Here is a 17,409-nt window from a genome sequence, read left to right as displayed (position 1 = left end):
TCACAAGTGCAGCCAATTAAAACTTCTCATGCACACATACAAAGCCCTACACAACACAGGACCAGAATACCTGATCCAGCCCACCAGACACCTACGCTCTGCCTCACTCGCATACACATCCTGCAACTGCAAAAGCAAAACTGGAGGTCGCTCATTCTCCTACATCGCACCCTAGGTATGGAATGACATACCCCAACACATCAGAGCCTCCTACTCCCTTATTGAGTTCCAGAAGAAGCTGTAGAAATGGCTCTTCACGTAAGCACCTAGGGGACTACACACCTACACACCTTCCTTCCACACCTGGATACCCTCTTGTGTGATTATTGCAATATACAAATCAACATAACATAATAATCAGTGGGGACGAGCCCAGGCTCCATATTTTCTGCAAAATAATTACATTACATTTGTTTTCAAGAAATCTGCATAATAACAGTGAACACTTGTAGAGGTATGTGAAAAAATACAATTTGCACTTTATTAATAATGCACAAAAACATACATGTAGAAAAATCCTTAAAAACACTCTTTTGCCCTTTGTGTTACTCTTGCAGGTTCTTTTTCATTCCTGCTTTCTCATTTTATTACTGTTTGTCTTTCTCTTACTTTTTCACCTATTTGTGCTTTTACCGCTCCTGTTGTAGGTGAAGGTTGAAAAGAACATAAGTACCGGTGCCCTCCTGCAACCACTGGCTCAAATCAAGCGCTCTTACTGAAGCTGGCTGAAGAAGCAGGACAGAATAAAGTAACTTTCACATCATCAGGCTAGCTGAAAGATATTGTTGGCGCGCAAACCTATCTTAACCCCTTCGCTGCGGCGGCATTCCGCCACAGCGCTAAGGGGAGGGGGGCCGCACGGCGCTCCCGTGCTCGTGATGGAACCGCTCTGTCTTGAGCCTCGGGTGAGCTGTGCTTGTGACGGAACGGTTCCGTCACGGCCCCGCCCGCTCTTTAGAACGCCGCACAGGCGCCGCGAGCGGGCCGTGATGGAACCGTTCCGTCACCAGCACAGCCCACCCGAGGCTCGTGATGGAACGGTTCCGTCACGAGCATGGGAGGGGTTAAATGATCATGCCAAAAGCCCGCCAATGGCTGGGACTTGGAGTGGTGTAGTCCTGATATGGACTTTGGTGGCCCCTCGATTGGACCCGTCACTACTGCATTTGTGATCAAGTTTGATAATCAGTACTGTGGAATTCTATTAAGAATGACAGACACATGTTATAGTTTGAAAATTATATAAAGAGTTAATAGACAAAATACATGAAATATGTCATCAATACATTTAGCTGCAAACGTGTACAATTCATAAGTACAAAAAACTCAGTAAAGTTCTGTATGAAATCCGGCATAGATTTGTCTTCAAAAGGTGGGAAGTAGGAGGTTCCAGGGTACAGAGAAAGTCATGTCCTTTAATAGGACTTTAGACAAAGACTTTCATACACTTGTACACCAATGAGGTATAAGTTAGAGGAAACATTTTACTACACAATACATTTGAGGATTCTCTCATAGTAATATTGCATTGGATTAGTTGTATGCTAGTTGATTCATTGTATATGGATAGCCTATGACAGAACCTCCTTGGTTAAGCACCTTTCTGGGAGAAACCTCTGGATACTTCTTTGTTAGTGTGAACTCGAACTTCTTTATTTAGAACAACAAACAGTATTACTAGACATCATGTTGTATACTTATGACAGTGATTCAATATGGAGGACATTGTAAACACAGATTTAGTAAGGTTAAGCCCAGATTCTAATGCATTTAAAGTGAATAAAATAAAACAGCTCTCACAATATGCAGTCATGAACGCAAGGCTTCAGTCCAAGGTTTAAAAAAAAACATATTTACATATAGTTTTTTTCAGGTGTGCTGGTTCAATTGGCTTATCAAAACTGATCTAGGACTACAACTCCCAGAATGCTTTAGGTTGTTATACTTAAACCTAGAATTGGGCCACCGTCTCCTCAGTGAAATTGAATCATCTGGTAATCCTAAACATAAAAGCAGGAATTGTAAATTGAGCATTCCAACAGAGGGATTTACCACCAGATGAGTAGTAAAGGTGTGCCAAAAAAAAATGCTTTTAAACTGTATAATATGCTTGCAAATAGTCTGATTTCGGATGGGAAACTCCCGATTTCTGGAGTCAAAAATGTCTTTATTCTCAATAGGAGAAATAAATTCTCCTGATTATTTTTTGAAAATCTCACGCTTTCTAAAATGTTTGCACGTATGATATAATGTGACTGCAAACTCACTGTACCTCCCCTGTATCTCGAGACAGTAAATTTAGCCACAGAACAGTATTGTTGTACAGAAAAACGCTGTTAGGCGTGTTCAAATAGAAGCTAGTCATCTGTTTTAAGCCACCAGGGGCTTACCCAGCACTGCTCGCCTCCTCCCTTCCTGTTTACCCCCTGGAGAGACACCTCGCGGGAGAACCGCCCTGGAAGCTGATTGCGCGCCTCGGAGCACAGCGCCTTGGCTGCGGTTGTGAGAGGTTATAAGTGACAGCACGTGAGTCTGGGAGCTCAGCGCCCAGAGGCTGTCGAGACAGAGGTAGGCCGGTCACTGAGCGCCACCAGAAGTATGATATTATCTTTGTCAAAGTTCTCTCGGCTTTTTGTACATAATTAAAGCTACTGCTGTTGATGAGCGAACAGGCTTTCAAATGCACAGTTAATGGCACCGTTTTCTCAACTAATGACGTTGAGAAACAATTAAAGCTTTTTTGGTTTAGCATATATGTCGTAAATTTTGAAGGGTTCTGCTGGTGGGTTTGCGAGCTGTTTGTTAAACTTTGCCATCGTTCTGTTGGTTAAATTTGTGTTGATTGTTGGGGGTTGTTGAGGGTTCAACATTGTTTAGTTTGTCAGTTTGCTTATTTTTTCAGCCTTTATCGTTTATGGCAATTTGTGGCTCTTTGCTGGGCTTTGAGTACCTTTGAGAAATGTGGAGTCTGTACTGTATTCCTGATCATCGTGACATTACAGCCTGAAATGCGCATTACTGTTTACAAGACTGGACTGAGGGTCAAGTTTCCTAGGTCCATTCGTGTGTGGCTGAGCCAGTCCAGATGTGTGATTTTGCATATTCTGACTTGTAGTCCTCTTTATTCCATTATAAAATCCGGACTACAAGTCCCAGGCTATAAGGGAAAATACCTGGACTGGGTGAAATACTCACTCATGAACTGTGGATATTTGAGAGTTCTGTTTCTCTGCCTGCCCAATCAGAAGGGGAAATGGAAATGGAAGAAAACCTGGTGGCAAGTCTGCCCATACCGTACATACCCCCCTCCCCTCTTTGTCTTTTTATTTTTTACATACTCTGTACTGTCTGTATCTGCTTTTATTGATATATATATATACATACACACACAGATGTTTATATGATGGCACGTTAAAATCAAAAGCTTTGGGAGGACAACAATGAGCAGGTTGTAGCTTCAGTCTAAAGGGGCTCCCCATTGCAAACTCCAGTTACTGTAATGGGCAACGAGGGGAGGGGTGTTGGTTAGCGGGACTGTAAGGTGCTGGAAGTTGATTATTGTTAGATTGTGACATTCAATATGGGGACATTTCATATAGTTGCCGGGAGGCCAGTAACCTGCAGCTTTCATGAATTTCACAAAGCGAGCAGCTAGCGGTGTGGATTCACCTCTCAAACACACTTTTACTGTGCCTTGGCAAGTCCGGACAATTAAAGCGCGCCAGACCTGTAGAAGCCAGGACTTCGTTAGCGGAAGCAGCTCCTCACAAAAAGTCAGCGTTTCCCCTAGGATGACCAACTGGCATGGGTGCAAATTCAGGAGTCAGTGTAAAAATTCAGGACAAAGTGTCAAAATTGAGGACTAAAATTCAGGACAAAAGGTCAAAATTCAGTACAAAAATTTGGGACAAAACATAAGTTTTACAGACCTATCAGAGGAGGTCGCACAATGGTATATTAGCTACTAGATAACCAAGATAAGTACAATCCAAAATAAGTTTGTATAAGGTCTTTATTAAATTCATCACTCACCCAAGGCCGCGTCCCCAAATCATTCAAGGACGCTACAGTGGTCCCTCTGATCAAAAAGGTCGGTACCGATTCAGCTGATCCATCTAATTATCGCCCCATCTCCCTGCTCCCATTCCTAGCCAAGGTCTTGGAGGCACATGTTGCTAAATCCATGTCCACCTTCATAGAAGAGTCTGGACACTTGGATCCCCACCAAGCAGGCTTCCGTCCAGGTCATTCAACTGAGATGGTTATCTTGGCAGTGCTGGATGAGCTCTGCAGGGAGGCTGACATTGGAACCCCTCAGGCCTTAGTCCTCTTAGATCTGTCAGCCGCGTTCGACACAGTGGACCATAAGATCTTGGTGGACCGTGTCGGACGGGCAGGCCTGCAGGGCAGAGCCTTGAGATGGGTTACCTCATTTCTGGAAGATCACTCACAGGCGGTTCGCCTGGCTAACTTCACAGCTCCTGAGTTAAGTTCCTCATGTGGGGTCCCCCAGGGTTCTTCCCTGTCCCCACATCTGTTTAACATCTACCTACTCCCCCTGATCAAAGCCTTAAAACAGAGGAAAGTAAAAACATTCAACTATGCAGATGATCTGCAGCTCTCCTTTACAATAGATAATTCTATTGAATCTATTACCAACTTTCAGGACACTATGGTGTTTATCCGTCATTGGATGGATTATAACCATTTGAAGCTAAACACTGGAAAGACGGAGGTACTGCTGATAGGAGACAGTCGCATCTCTTGGGGCCCTCAGTATTGGCCGGCCGAACTGGGGCCTTTTCCTAAACCCTCCTCCTCCGTAAAAAGCTTAGGGGTGATTATTGATGGAGACCTGTCCCTTAACACCCAGGTGGGAGCAGTTGTTTCTAAATGTTTCTTCCAACTACGTAAAATCCAGAAGATACATCACCTGCTCACCCAGGCAGCACTGATACAAGCTGTGATTGGCCTAGTCCTGTCGCATTTAGATTATGCAAATTCAATCTATTTAGGCCTTCCCTCTTTTCAGATCAAGAGACTCCAGCTTGTGCAGAACCAGGCGGCACGATTGATATATCAACAACCTAAGTGGCAATCGTCCAGACCCCTGATAAAAAAGCTCCACTGGCTCCCACTTCTCCAACGTGCCACCTTCAAAACCGCCTGTCTCACATTTAAGTCCCTAAATTGTCACAGCCCTATGTTTATTAACAGCTCAATCGTGAGATACATTCCTTCCCGTGACCTCCGCTCTAAACATCAAAACTTGCTGGTCAGCACAAAGTTTAAACGCAAACGGCACGGCGGAAGCCGTTTTGGCTACCTGGCGCCACAACTTTGGAACTCACTCCCATGGGAGATCCGTTCCTGTCCCCATCTGCTCCAATTCAGAAAGCAGCTTAAGACATGGCTGTTTACACAGGCACATGAGTAATTCACTCCCATTGCTATCATTTCAGAACAGGCTACTCAGTACAGTCTCAACAGCGCCATGAAACCTTGGTCAAAGTGCGCTTTATAAATTGGTTAAACATAAACACAAGGTTGAGACAATCGTGCACTTTACAGTTTTTCATGGGGCCTCTCGCAGGGTAAGAGAATACCTTCCTGAAATTGCCCAATTTGATTTTAGTATGTCTGTAAGGCGTCCATAATTTGGGGTCCCCAAATTACGGACGCCTTACAGACCTCATACTAAAATAACAGACGGTCCGTGAAATGTACAAACGGTTGGTCACCTCAGTTTCCCCTTCCTCAGCAAAGAGGCAACATTGTCCATCAGTGTGATACAGATTCTTCCAGACATACCGTAAAGACTTCAGAGGGATTAATCTGAGGCGCAGCTCCATTAGCTGACGTTTCATGGGTAAGTAGAGGGGCGGAAAAAGACAGGATGTGAGAGATCCTGGCTTATACATCATCAAGGCCAAACCTCAGTGATCTAGTTTTTTCACAGCTTTTACATCGTGGTCCATCGATATTAGTCTAGTGAGTTTAACTACTAGCATGGCCCAGAGTGCAGTGGTGTTGACTACAAAGCCAGGATTGGCTCAGTATATCACTCGTATCAAATCCAGTCCCAGATATCATTGCTTTATGAAAACCCATGATGGGAAAATGTTGTTTGGCTGACATGGACCCTCGTTGCAAGTCAGAAGGAATAGGGTGATGGGTTTACCATAATCCGTAAATGCCATTACAGCAGAGTGAGACATTTACCAGGTGTAGGTAATGTCTTATTCTGAATTTTCAATATGAAAATGAGGCATATCAACAATGTTTTTAACACACCAGGTTGTCTTTTTGGACCTTATGCCAGATACAGGGATCAAAATCTAGTACATTTGTTTGCTACATGGACTTTGCTGGTAGTGGTTTATTTCGTATGGCTGCCAGAGCTCTTGGCTTTCACCGACCCATTCATGAACAACGTATCCAGTTTAGGTTTTTTCTTTGCAATCTGGGATTTATACTACTGATTTATAATGGGTTAAAGAGAGCAGAGAGTCCCTCATTGTGAAGTCAAAAACCTGGACAATCTGATCCACACATGGGCCTGGGAAATTTCAGAGCTCTGGGTTGAAGGAGGTTATGTGGGAAGGAAGATTATCCACAAATATTTGTAAAAAAGTATCTACAAATTCTGATCTCTCCGTGGGACTTTATGTATCTTGGGTAGTGCGTACATAATGGAAACCTTAGTCTATTCACTAACAAATAAAAGTATTCATCATCATTCAACGGGCCCAGTTCTAACCATTGTTTTAAGCGTGTATAAATGGTTTAAGCTATCTCAAAGATGGGGTTATGGGTGAGCTTCTTATACCATTGTGCATTATCAAGGTGTCCTAAAATCTCAGCATCATACAAGTTTTTGCTTACTTATAATGATACTTTCATCTAAGCATAACTGTTTCAATGCTTTACGTTCTTTATATGTGAGGTTTTCTTTATTGAAAACATGCTTCTTTCGTACCATCATTACTTACCGCTTATCAATCTCTTTATTAACTATCCAGTGAAATAAATCCATGCTATTTCCATTGGCTAGTTGTGGAATCCATTTCAATTTAATCTTCAAACCACTGTCCTTGCTAAGATTAGCACACTGTCCCAAATCATATAATGCACTATGAATGGTTACTGGATCAGTGTGGTCAAATCATATCATGAACATCTTGAATAGATAGATCACCAGACACCAGCTACTGTGTCCTGTGGAGTTGGTTTATTAGTTTTGGGATTAGTTGCAAAAAAAATATTTTTGTTTAAGTTGTCTAATAAATTTATAGACACAAATTCGAACATCAGTACTTTAATAAATTATTGTTGGACAGAAGCTCATCTCCTTCTGTAGACCAAGATCATATCCTTGGTAAGAAACTTGCTAGATAAATTGATCATCTGTACATCTATATTGGGCTGTGCCCTATTGCATGTTCCTGCTTCATGATTGTGTGTGCATCCCCTCTTTTACTTTTGATTTCTCTTCCCTGCTTCGCTCTCCTGGATTTTCTGAATTGTTTCCCCTTTGTCTGATATTGGTTTCTTTGTTTCTCATCCTTATTCTCTGGACCTCCCTTTACAAAGGGTTACTAGTAGATAAATGGGATGGTCTCTCTGCCGGTCCCTCCTCGCCACTACTGGAAATATTGCCTGATGAAGTAGCACTTTTGCCACTAAGAGATGATTTATTATCTCCCTGTATTGAATACAGTTTGATTAAACTATCAAAATGTTTGGCAAATGTAAAATCTGTACCATTCACATCATCCAGCTCATCTCTTTTGACATCCAGCTCATCTCTTTTGAGTTTGTGCCTTCCTTTATTTAATATCCTCTTCATATTTCAACACTACCTCCTCCAAAATCGTATAATTTTTATTTGTTACTTTCAAAAGGTTCAAATCTAAAATCTCATTTTCCAATGCATCCGCCTCCTGTGCCGTCTTCATTGTTTATACAAAACTTATAAAAAGTAAGCACATCTACAACCTCAAACGGTCCATAATTTCTAAATGGAACCTAAGAGCTCTCCAAATGATCATTGACCATGATGTGATGTCTGCCAGCACTGTTCTAAAACTCCTAATGTTTTTTGGATAAACAGAAAGTGGGATATTCCACAAACAAATAAGTAAGGCTACAATTTTGCAGACCGATGACACAGAATGACTTGACTCACTAACATAGAAAACACAGACCATGAGGCATGAAGCGGACTTCTTCACACAGTATAATTTGTGTGAAAATTCGTTTTGATGGAGTGGCTAACTAACCCTGCTCAGTAACATATAAATATTATTTTCCTCTTTTCGTTTAATAGACTCCCAACACTTTCCTTTTTAGGTTTCGACTTTTGGCGAGGGGCTGCTAAGCCCCTCCCAGTCGAAATCTTTTGTGCTTAGTAGTGAGGTTAGGACAGCCTCTGTTTCCAATTTGCTAGCTCCATAAATGGAGACTAGCCATTGGGAGGCAGAGGCTGTCAATCGCGCTTTCTCACGAAAACGCGATTCGGGGGCGTTTCTGGTGCTTTTTTTAAGCCCCGCCCCTTTGTCCCGGGCCGCGCTGCGATTGGCTGCCGGCCCGGGATACCCCCGTGACGGCATTCCCGGGCCGCGCTGTGATTGGCTGGCCGGCCCGGGACACCCCCCTGACGTCATTCCCGGGCCGCGCTGTAATTGGCTGGCCGGCCCGGGACCTGACTTGTTTTCAGTGCGATGGTTGGCGAGGCAGATGCTTTTGGTGTAGTGGTCACTCCTTGGACATCTGTATTCTGTTTGCCCCCGCAGCAAGTCAGATTAGGCCACGTTGCAGTTACCATCTCCTTAAAGTAGTATCCTGATCAGACCTCCTCTACCCAAAGGTTGCACCCCAGTTCCTGCGCAACAACAGCCCTGTGGGGGCAGCGGCCTTGGGGTGTCTCTGTGGTCAGCGTAGGAGACGGAAAGAGCAAACATTGTGCCGGTTAAATCCTGCCAGAATTTGAATGCGGCGTGAAGAAGCATTAATGGATCTTCGCAGCAGGAGCTCAACCAACTCCGTTACTGTAATGTCCGAGGAAAAGACCACAACGCGAGCGATTAAGAAAATTAAAATATCAATCGCTTTCCGTTGTTTAATACAGCTGATAAGATATAGCCTGAGAGTGGACTGGAGACGCTCTGGTATGAAAGGAGGAGCAGCTTCTTCCTTGACGTACTGCGTGTCCAATTGAATGTAGCTCGAGGGCTTAGTTCAGCCAATCCTGGCACAGTGTGTGGGAGGTAGGCGGGATGGTGACCACCAGGAAGTGATTCTAGGCAGCATCGGTGCTGCACCCATAGCAGCAACTTACCATTTTCTCGGAGTCGGGACAGATAAGCAGCCAGCCTAGAGTGAAACAGCATGTACCGTTGATAACGTTGGAGTGGAGACGCGAGGAAGGTGAGCGGCGCCGGCCTATCTGGGGGGCTTCTTCTGCTGAGTCTCATTTTTGTACATCCATGTGATGTACACATTGCTCATGTAGACCGCATTGTGTAGTGCTTGCTTTGGGATTACAATGTGTTAACGTGCGTGTTGCAGGGATTAATGTCAAACCTGGAGGTGACGTCCGAAGGAGGGACTGGAAGGGAGGTGGAGCAACAGAAGAGTTGTGTTGATTGTGTGGTTTCTTAAATGTGGGTGTAATCAGTTTATTGAAAGTGTTTGACACACAGATCCTTAATGCACTGTCATAAATGAATGGCCGCTTTAGTTACATGGAATCATTGTCCCAGAAAGTTTGATAGGGACATGTGGGACAGCATACCTATTAACTGCGTTGCAGTTTAACTAGCATCAGTGTGATGCGTGCGCATCTACTCGCACTAAAAATCATGCCAGTTCGATTCAGCAACCTCTGGAATGAAGCATCCCACGAGCCCGTTGTCGCCAGTATTAGCATAGCCTTATTGAACGTATGTACTGCTCTTGCACAGCCCAGGTAGGCAGTGACCGGTCTCTGACTTGCACACCTAAAACTCTCTTCCAGTTCTACTGCCAACTCTCCGGAGGGGTTCAACCGCGCTTCCGGGCTTTTACCGACTTGGAGAGAATTAACGAACACGCCAAGTCCTGTAAATATGAAGACAGTGACCCGAAAATAGCCGATTAACTTGTCTACTCTCTTGCTTAAAGAAGCAACGCTCGTAAAAAAGGAAACATTATTTATGGGAATATGATTATTTTATTCCACACTTCTGGTCCTTACAGGATATAAAGAATCTTTCGAGAGCAAGACGCAGAGGATTTAACCAGTTTTAGGGAAGGAATACAATGAATAAAGTACACTATGCCATACTTCAAAAAGATTTCACAAGGTACCCGAGTTCCATAGCCTTATAAATGCACTCAGCCTTCGCCTTGTTCCTCTGTATGGTGACAGAACTCCTCGGTGACTTGCAATGTCCTTATAATGTATGACCGAGGCTACTTTATTCCATATATTATTTACCCACAGTTGCATTGTAAACTGTTGTTAAGTAATCTCTCACATTTGTTTATGGGCGTAGAACTATGTGCAATAATTAAAAGTATGCAAAATAGCTCATAGTTAAATGTCAACAGACGACACCTGTTGATATCTATAGGCAACAGATTGAATTCCCATGTAGGCAAACTCACCCTCCATCCTTCCAAGCTCAATTAGTTGGGTACAACTACATTGATGAACAGTAAACCGTGATTAGACCAGCAGAAGTGTCCTATGAAGTGCTATGTAGGAAACAAGAAGCACATTATTATTAATTCTAATCAAGCAACCTACCTCAAGCAAGCTTACTGCCATAAAGTATGTCAAGAAGATTAGGAGTGGCGCACCCCAAACTATTTAGGTGTGACATGACATGCTGACATGAGCTAGGGAGACAGATGGAGTTGTGACTGAGGCTTGGCTAAAGTTCCCACCTTCCAACCTAAGCCTATGAGAGCACCCTGGCCAGTGCTCCCTCCGCAGGCTGAGCAGGATGAATAGTCTTGCAAACATACATTGCGTAAACCCATATTGTCCTATGAGGAAGCAGTGGATTATGGTTCCTATAATAATAGCCAGGGTCCGCAAATGAAAATTAGTGTAAGCTCATAGTAGGGATATACTCACTTGGGTGAAGTTCAGTCGGGGTCAGCAGCTCCAACCATGAAGAGTTATTTATTTGCTAGATGCAAATATCTGACACAGCTGCACCCTTTGCAAGTACAGCAGACGTTGTGCCCGGCTGAGCTGCCCACGTAGCGCCGCCCCAAAGCGCCTCCCTACCTACTCACCAGTAAGCGCCTGGTAGGTCGCAAGTGGCACTAACCCCCAACACGAGCTGGGATTATCCCGGGGGCTTCAGTCCCATCGTGCCTCTCTTCTCCGGACTGCGCAGGTACTTCAAAAGGCAGCAGCCAGTGTCAGCTCACCACCCCCCCAACCCACCCCCCGGGCGACGCTGACTCAGGTAGCGGCCGCTCTCACGCGTAAGTTATAGGAGGGGGGAGCGTTCTCTGCCCATCAGTTGTAGGAGGGGGGGCGCTCTCAGCCCGTCATCGGCAGTAGCAGCCCAATCGGGCCAGGCAACGTCCGATCGCCTCACGCTCCCTAATCCGCCTTGAGTGACAAAGCCGGATCGGGTGAAGTTGTGCGAGTCCCCCGGGCGCGGCGCTCCCTCCCCGGGTGCCGGAGGAGACCCCCCAGGCTCCTGTGGGCCTCTCCCGCAGGACTGGGGCTCCCCGTTATTGGTGCTGATGGGCTGCGGTGTGCGCAGCTGGAGGAATTCTAAAATGCACCCTCCCTTAGGAGTTCGACCCGGCGGATTCCCACAGGTGGCACTGGGAGGGAAGGGGGTGGGAGGCTAAGACTACCGCTCCCACGGGAAAATGCTTTTTACGAGTATGTGAGGGATTTGGGATACAGCCCTAAGAGTATGGGGATGTTAATAATGGAATAGGATTGTGGGGCTTATTTGCATATGCCTAGGATGTGGCTGTGTTTTGTTGGGGTGACTGGGCTTTGATGTCTGGACTGGACGTGGGATGGGACTTTGTAAGATCTGATTAGGTTTTCACTCGGCGGGAAGGGGGGGCGTTGGGTCTATCAAGGGTCTCATAACGGAGGGCATGAGGGGGGGGTGCCCATACTGGACTTTCCAGGGTCTCACAAAATAAATAAAAATAAAATAAAAAATCTGTTCAGGGTCTCGGATGGAGGGGTAGGAAGGGGGGGGGTTCTTACATGGTTCAGTCCAGGATCAAAGAAGGTGGGGTCGTAGCTGGGAGTCTCAGACAGACCTGTTCATGGTTTCCCCCTATAAGCAGATAAAGGCGATCTCCCACGGAGCTGTCCAATGTTTCACTCCCAGGAGGGGAGAGGGCGCGGATCTGCCGGAAGTGATGTTAAGAGGCATATATAAGAGATTATATGTCAGTAATAAACATGACACCGAAGCCTATTTTACATGCAAGTTTGTGCTCGCCATTAGGAAGTGGTAGTCTCACCCCCAGAGTCTACAAACATTTAGAATGGATATTTTGATGGAAGCAAGGGCTGCTCCATTTCTGTTCGATGACACCCGGTTTTACACTTGCTGCGGCTACAACCCTGGGGCGCCAGTGGTATTACCGTGGAAAGTCACGCAAAACAGGTCAGGCTTTGAAAACCGTCGCTGTGACAGCCTCAAATGTAAAACCCCAGGCGGGACAAGGTGTGGAACCACACCCCCACAGAGAGGCTGGTGCCACACCTCAATAGCAGGACTGCCTTCTTTCCGTCATTAGGGGCATCGTATCCAGTCCTCATCCTTTGTCATCACCTAATGCATTATGGGTATTGTAGTCTTGCTTCCATTGAACTAATTAGACTAAAACACCTGAAAACCATGACTGCTCCAGTGTGTGTGTATGTGACTGCTCCAGTGTGTGTGTGTATGACTGCTCCAGTGTGTGTGTGTGTGTGTATGTGACTGCTCCAGAGTGTGTGTGTGACTGCTCCAGTGTGTGCGTGTGTGTGTGTGACTGCTCCAGTGTGTGTATGTGTGTGTGTGTGACTGCTCCAGAATGTGTGCGTGTGTGACAGCTCCAGTGTGTGTGTGTGTATGACTGATCCCGAGTGTGTGTGTGTGACTACTCCAGTGAGTGTATGTGACTGCTCCAGAGTGTGTGCGTGTGTGACTGCTCCAGTGTGTGTGTGTGTGTGTGTGTGTGTGTGACTGCTCCAGGGTGTGTGTGTGTGTGACTGCTCCAGGGTGTGTGTGTGTGTGACTGCTCCAGGGTGTGTGTGTATGTGACTGCTCCAGGGTGTATGTGTATGTGACTGCTCCAGTGTGTGTATGTGACTGCTCCAGAGTGCGTGTGTGTGACTGCTCCAGTGTGTGTGTGTTTGTGTGACTGCTCCAGTGGGTGTGTGTATGTGACTGCTCTGGGTGGGTGTGTTGGGCTCTGGGTGTGTGTGTGTGTGGCTCTGGGTGTGTGTGTCTGGGTGTGTGTGGCTCTGGGTGTGTGTGTGTGTGGTAGTAATTGCTGTCTGCTGAGCTCGTCCGTAGGGTACAATAGGTCTCACATTTGCAAGAGATTAAGCTATTGGCAATGTAAATGACAATGCCATTTATTTATCGGTTTTCAAAACCAACACATAAATACAAATTTTGTCATTAACAATGCCAATAGCTCTAACTTTTCCAAAGGCGAAACCGTTGCATTGTAAATGCTTGTTAAAGATATCTATCACCATTTTCTTACCTACAACATAGCGACTTGTGATGCTCAATACATCCTATGGAGTAGACCGTGTAGTGGCTATACAGTCCCCCCAAGGCTGTGATAAGAGTAGAGGAGTAGTACATTCCAGTGCTAAACGTCAACCAGTTCTTCTTTTAGTAAGGCATTGATGTATCTGCCACAGGGCTCTATCTTCTTTCAGGGGTTTCTTCTTTAGTTGGTCCCTCTCATTGAATCTCATTTCCTCTCGCAACCCTTTGTATGGACTCCCCGCTATTCCACGCCATCAGCTCTATCTCACTTCCCTGTTTATCGCCTCTGTCTTCTTGTGCTCATGACCTTCAAATCCCTCTAGTGTCATTCAGTCCTTTGAGCGAGTCACACTCCAGGTCTTATTCCTTGCCTGGGATATCCCCATCACCTTTGCCTTAAGATGCCCTTGCAGGCACTTGGTGACCATGTGCCTTAAGCACATGAAGTCTGTGGCATCAGTGAGCCATATGTATCAAATGTCTCATTACACTACATTAAGTTAGTCACACCTTGGTGGGGAAGGCAGAGCCTCTACACATTGCTTCCTCATTCGGTTACTACTAGAGCCTTTGCAGAAAATCGCTTACCAGCATGGTAGGGGCAATTATCTTTTAGTCATATAAGGCAATGTTTTATCCTGCCAATGTGGTTAAATCACAGGGCATTTCAAGGACAAGTGGTGCATGAAATCTGCCCCTAGATAGTGACATCTGACACAGCCAGGATATAAATTTAGGCCCAAGGATAGCATTTCTGCTCGAGTGCAATATAGCATTGAAAGGGATTTGAAAGCGTCTTGTGCCGACCGGGAGTCTGAGCAATGTGGTGTTCCGCATTCTATGTGAATCGGAGGGCATGGAAAGGAAGTATTCTCCTGAAAGCAGTGCTTAATTTGCAAAGTAAGTGCCACTGGCCTTTTCAGGGGGTCACTGCAGCTCGCACCACCCACTGCCCCTGCCAGGGCTGCCAATTACAGTACCAACAGATTCCCACTAGTGTAGCAACTCTGGCTATTCCAGGCCATCTAAAGCTAAAATAATACCTTGGTTATTAGGAATTAATCATTTTTATATTGTTTTGAATAATAAAACTGTTTAACTCATTTCAAAATTAGACAGATAGCACCACCATGTGGTGAACTGTCATAAGGGTTGGTGTTGATACTTAAGTTCCGGTGAGGAGCATGTAAACCACCCGCTCAACTTAACCCTTGCCTGAAAGGGTTTTCTTTACTTCTCACGTCTTCACGTGTTCCACAATGTTTTTGAAATAGTATCTTCTTTAAAATATCTGGATTGTATCATCAGCCCTTTCCAGGCTTTATTTAATCCTGCTTGAATAAAGCGACTCATAAGTAAAATCAACCCTTCCAAACCTGATTTATTTGTTTTGTAACACGTTTGTTCATTAATAAATATTGCTACAGAATGGGCATGTCAATCAATGTTCAATGGCGTTTGACCACCTATTAGTTTTGCTTGGCATCCTATTTCTCTGTAATGGAAGTTTCTTTCCCTATTGGTGCTCCTAATTTTTTTATATTCATTCAACTAAGTTTTCCTCTCTAGTTTTTTTTATATTACACTTCTATTATCATCTACAGGTTATTTGATGTAATTTGTGATCATGATGATCAGCATCTTTTCTCTGAGCCTGTATTGCCTGTTTCATTACGGTCTCTAGGAAGTTAAATGTAAAATTTGCCGAAGAGGCAACTTTCCGCAGGTTGATCAACTCACGCTCTTAGCACTAAATTACACATCGTTTCTGTAAGTGGTGTTCACTGCTACCGTCACATGCAGTTGTCTTCACTGGTTTGGTATTTCATAAATGTATTTAATAATTTCTTCTCCCGTAAAGTGACATTAATTGCGTAGTAGTGTTTAAGAACTGCCTTTCAGAAGGTTCTTGCATACAGAATTTGTTGTATCTGATTTTCCAAAGTTTAAGCTGGTCAAAGAAAGAGCTGTTCTCCCAGGCCTGGACCGGTTGTTGTACTCCTAAAACTTTCAAGGACAAGAGGTGGTGTTATCTGAAGTGAGCAATTTTTAGTAGCTAGTGACAATTGAAGAGCACATGATGGTTATGTACGTGCCTCTAGAAAAATATTAACTTTTACAATACCATCTACGCCCTGAAAAAAGATCAACACCATGAAAAAAAGATACTTTTGAAAACCCATGATCGAGCACTTTTGGTCCTTAGAAGATTCGGTAGTCTTCTCCTTGACTTCCCACAGTAGAAGTGGATTTATCTGTTCAAGCAAAAGCCCTCTGCATTGCTTGCGCTGTGTAGTAAGTGTAGTGTCTTGTGAGATAGCGATGACTGGACCCCTTTGGTTCCTGATGGACTCCGTACAACTGTGATGTATGTGTTGGGTGTGGTGAATAGCGTTTGTTTAGAATGTTGAGTTTGCAGTTACACACAAAGGAATAAAGACGTGTAATACCAAGCTTGGTGTTTGGCGTATTCATTTACAAGAACCCAGGCGGGGGATGACGCTGCAACCGGCAACCAGATAGGGGCTATGTAACCCAAAAATTGACTGTGCTCTCGCACAGTTTGTCATGGTTCAGCAAACTGTTTGTGGGTGCCACATGTGCCTTAGTTGAAGTGAAGATCTACGTTTGGCATATGGGAGTAAAAGTGCACCTGCAGCCAGTGTGAAGCATTTGAAGATAAAAAAAGCTCCACTGAGAAGTTTACTTCTCGTTGGACAGAAACTTGCTAGTAAGCCCACGAAAGAGGTACTGCGCCACTATGCAACACTAGGCTATAAATCATATGGAACGATAATGGTAAAGGCAGAAACAACCAGGAGTAAAGATTACGCTATAGGCAATGAAAACCAGGTCCAACGTAGAAGGGTGAAGAACAATTACAAGAAACAAAACCAGTATTTACAGATGACCAAAGTTCAGGTACTGAGCCGGTAATTGTGGAAGGTACTGAGTCAAATGCACATCAAGCGCTGTCTGAACAGCAAATATTTTCCATGACAGTAGCAAGAGGCGCAAGGTACACAGCCGCCACTTACTTGAAATAATCACCTCCATTCCACACGGCTAAAAAGCTGAATATTGGTGACAGATGGACTACCTGAATAGAAACGTTTGATTTTACTGATGCACAGGAAAAACCAGATATCAGAAAGGTTGTGAAATACCTCAAAAATACTGCTAGTGAAGGAGTAAAAGAGGCAATAAAGAAACTGCTATGAACTGACAGTCACATGCGGTCAAATCAAAGAAGTGTTGAATCTCAAGTTCAATCTAATGCCGAATGTTGATTAGAAAAGATAGATTTTGAGTCGGGAATGAAAGAAAGCTGGTATAATAACCATATTTTTAGATAGCTTCATCGCTGAATTAAGTCTATGTGTTGATGAATGTCTCGGATTCATTCAGATGATTAATGCTGAGAGAAACACTTAGTCTGGAGCCAGTTCTCATGGCTGCCAAAGTTGAGGAACATACTGATTGACAAGCTGCTGACGTGAAGGGGCCCCGAAGGAGTTTGTCATAAAAATGAAAAGTAAGTAGAAACATAAAGCTGAAGGACACAAAGTGATGTCTTCAAAGAAAAAAACTGTTCTTTAGATGTGGAATATTGTTTCCACACGAAGGTAAATGTCCCGCAAGTGAACAAGTATGTAAA

General features: G+C 44.4%; 1 protein-coding gene across 1 annotated transcript in view; it reads left to right on the top strand.

Annotated features, from left to right (window-relative positions):
• Window positions 1-2,540: 2,540 nt before the first annotated feature.
• Window positions 2,541-17,409, top strand: part of LOC147677998 (DNA topoisomerase I, mitochondrial-like) — a 1,183,590-nt gene continuing 1,168,721 nt past the window's right edge. The window contains exon 1 of the mRNA XM_086945880.1: window positions 2,541-2,568. The gene's annotated coding sequence lies outside the window, so the exon portion shown is untranslated. The remainder of the gene's footprint in view (window positions 2,569-17,409) is intronic.

The sequence above is a fragment of the Lissotriton vulgaris genome, chromosome 12 (assembly GCF_964263255.1).
Source record: "Lissotriton vulgaris chromosome 12, aLisVul1.2, whole genome shotgun sequence".
In the NCBI taxonomy this organism is placed as follows: domain Eukaryota; kingdom Metazoa; phylum Chordata; class Amphibia; order Caudata; family Salamandridae; genus Lissotriton; species Lissotriton vulgaris.
Note: the sequence above shows the minus strand (reverse complement) of the source record. Positions and strands in the feature narration are given on the sequence as shown.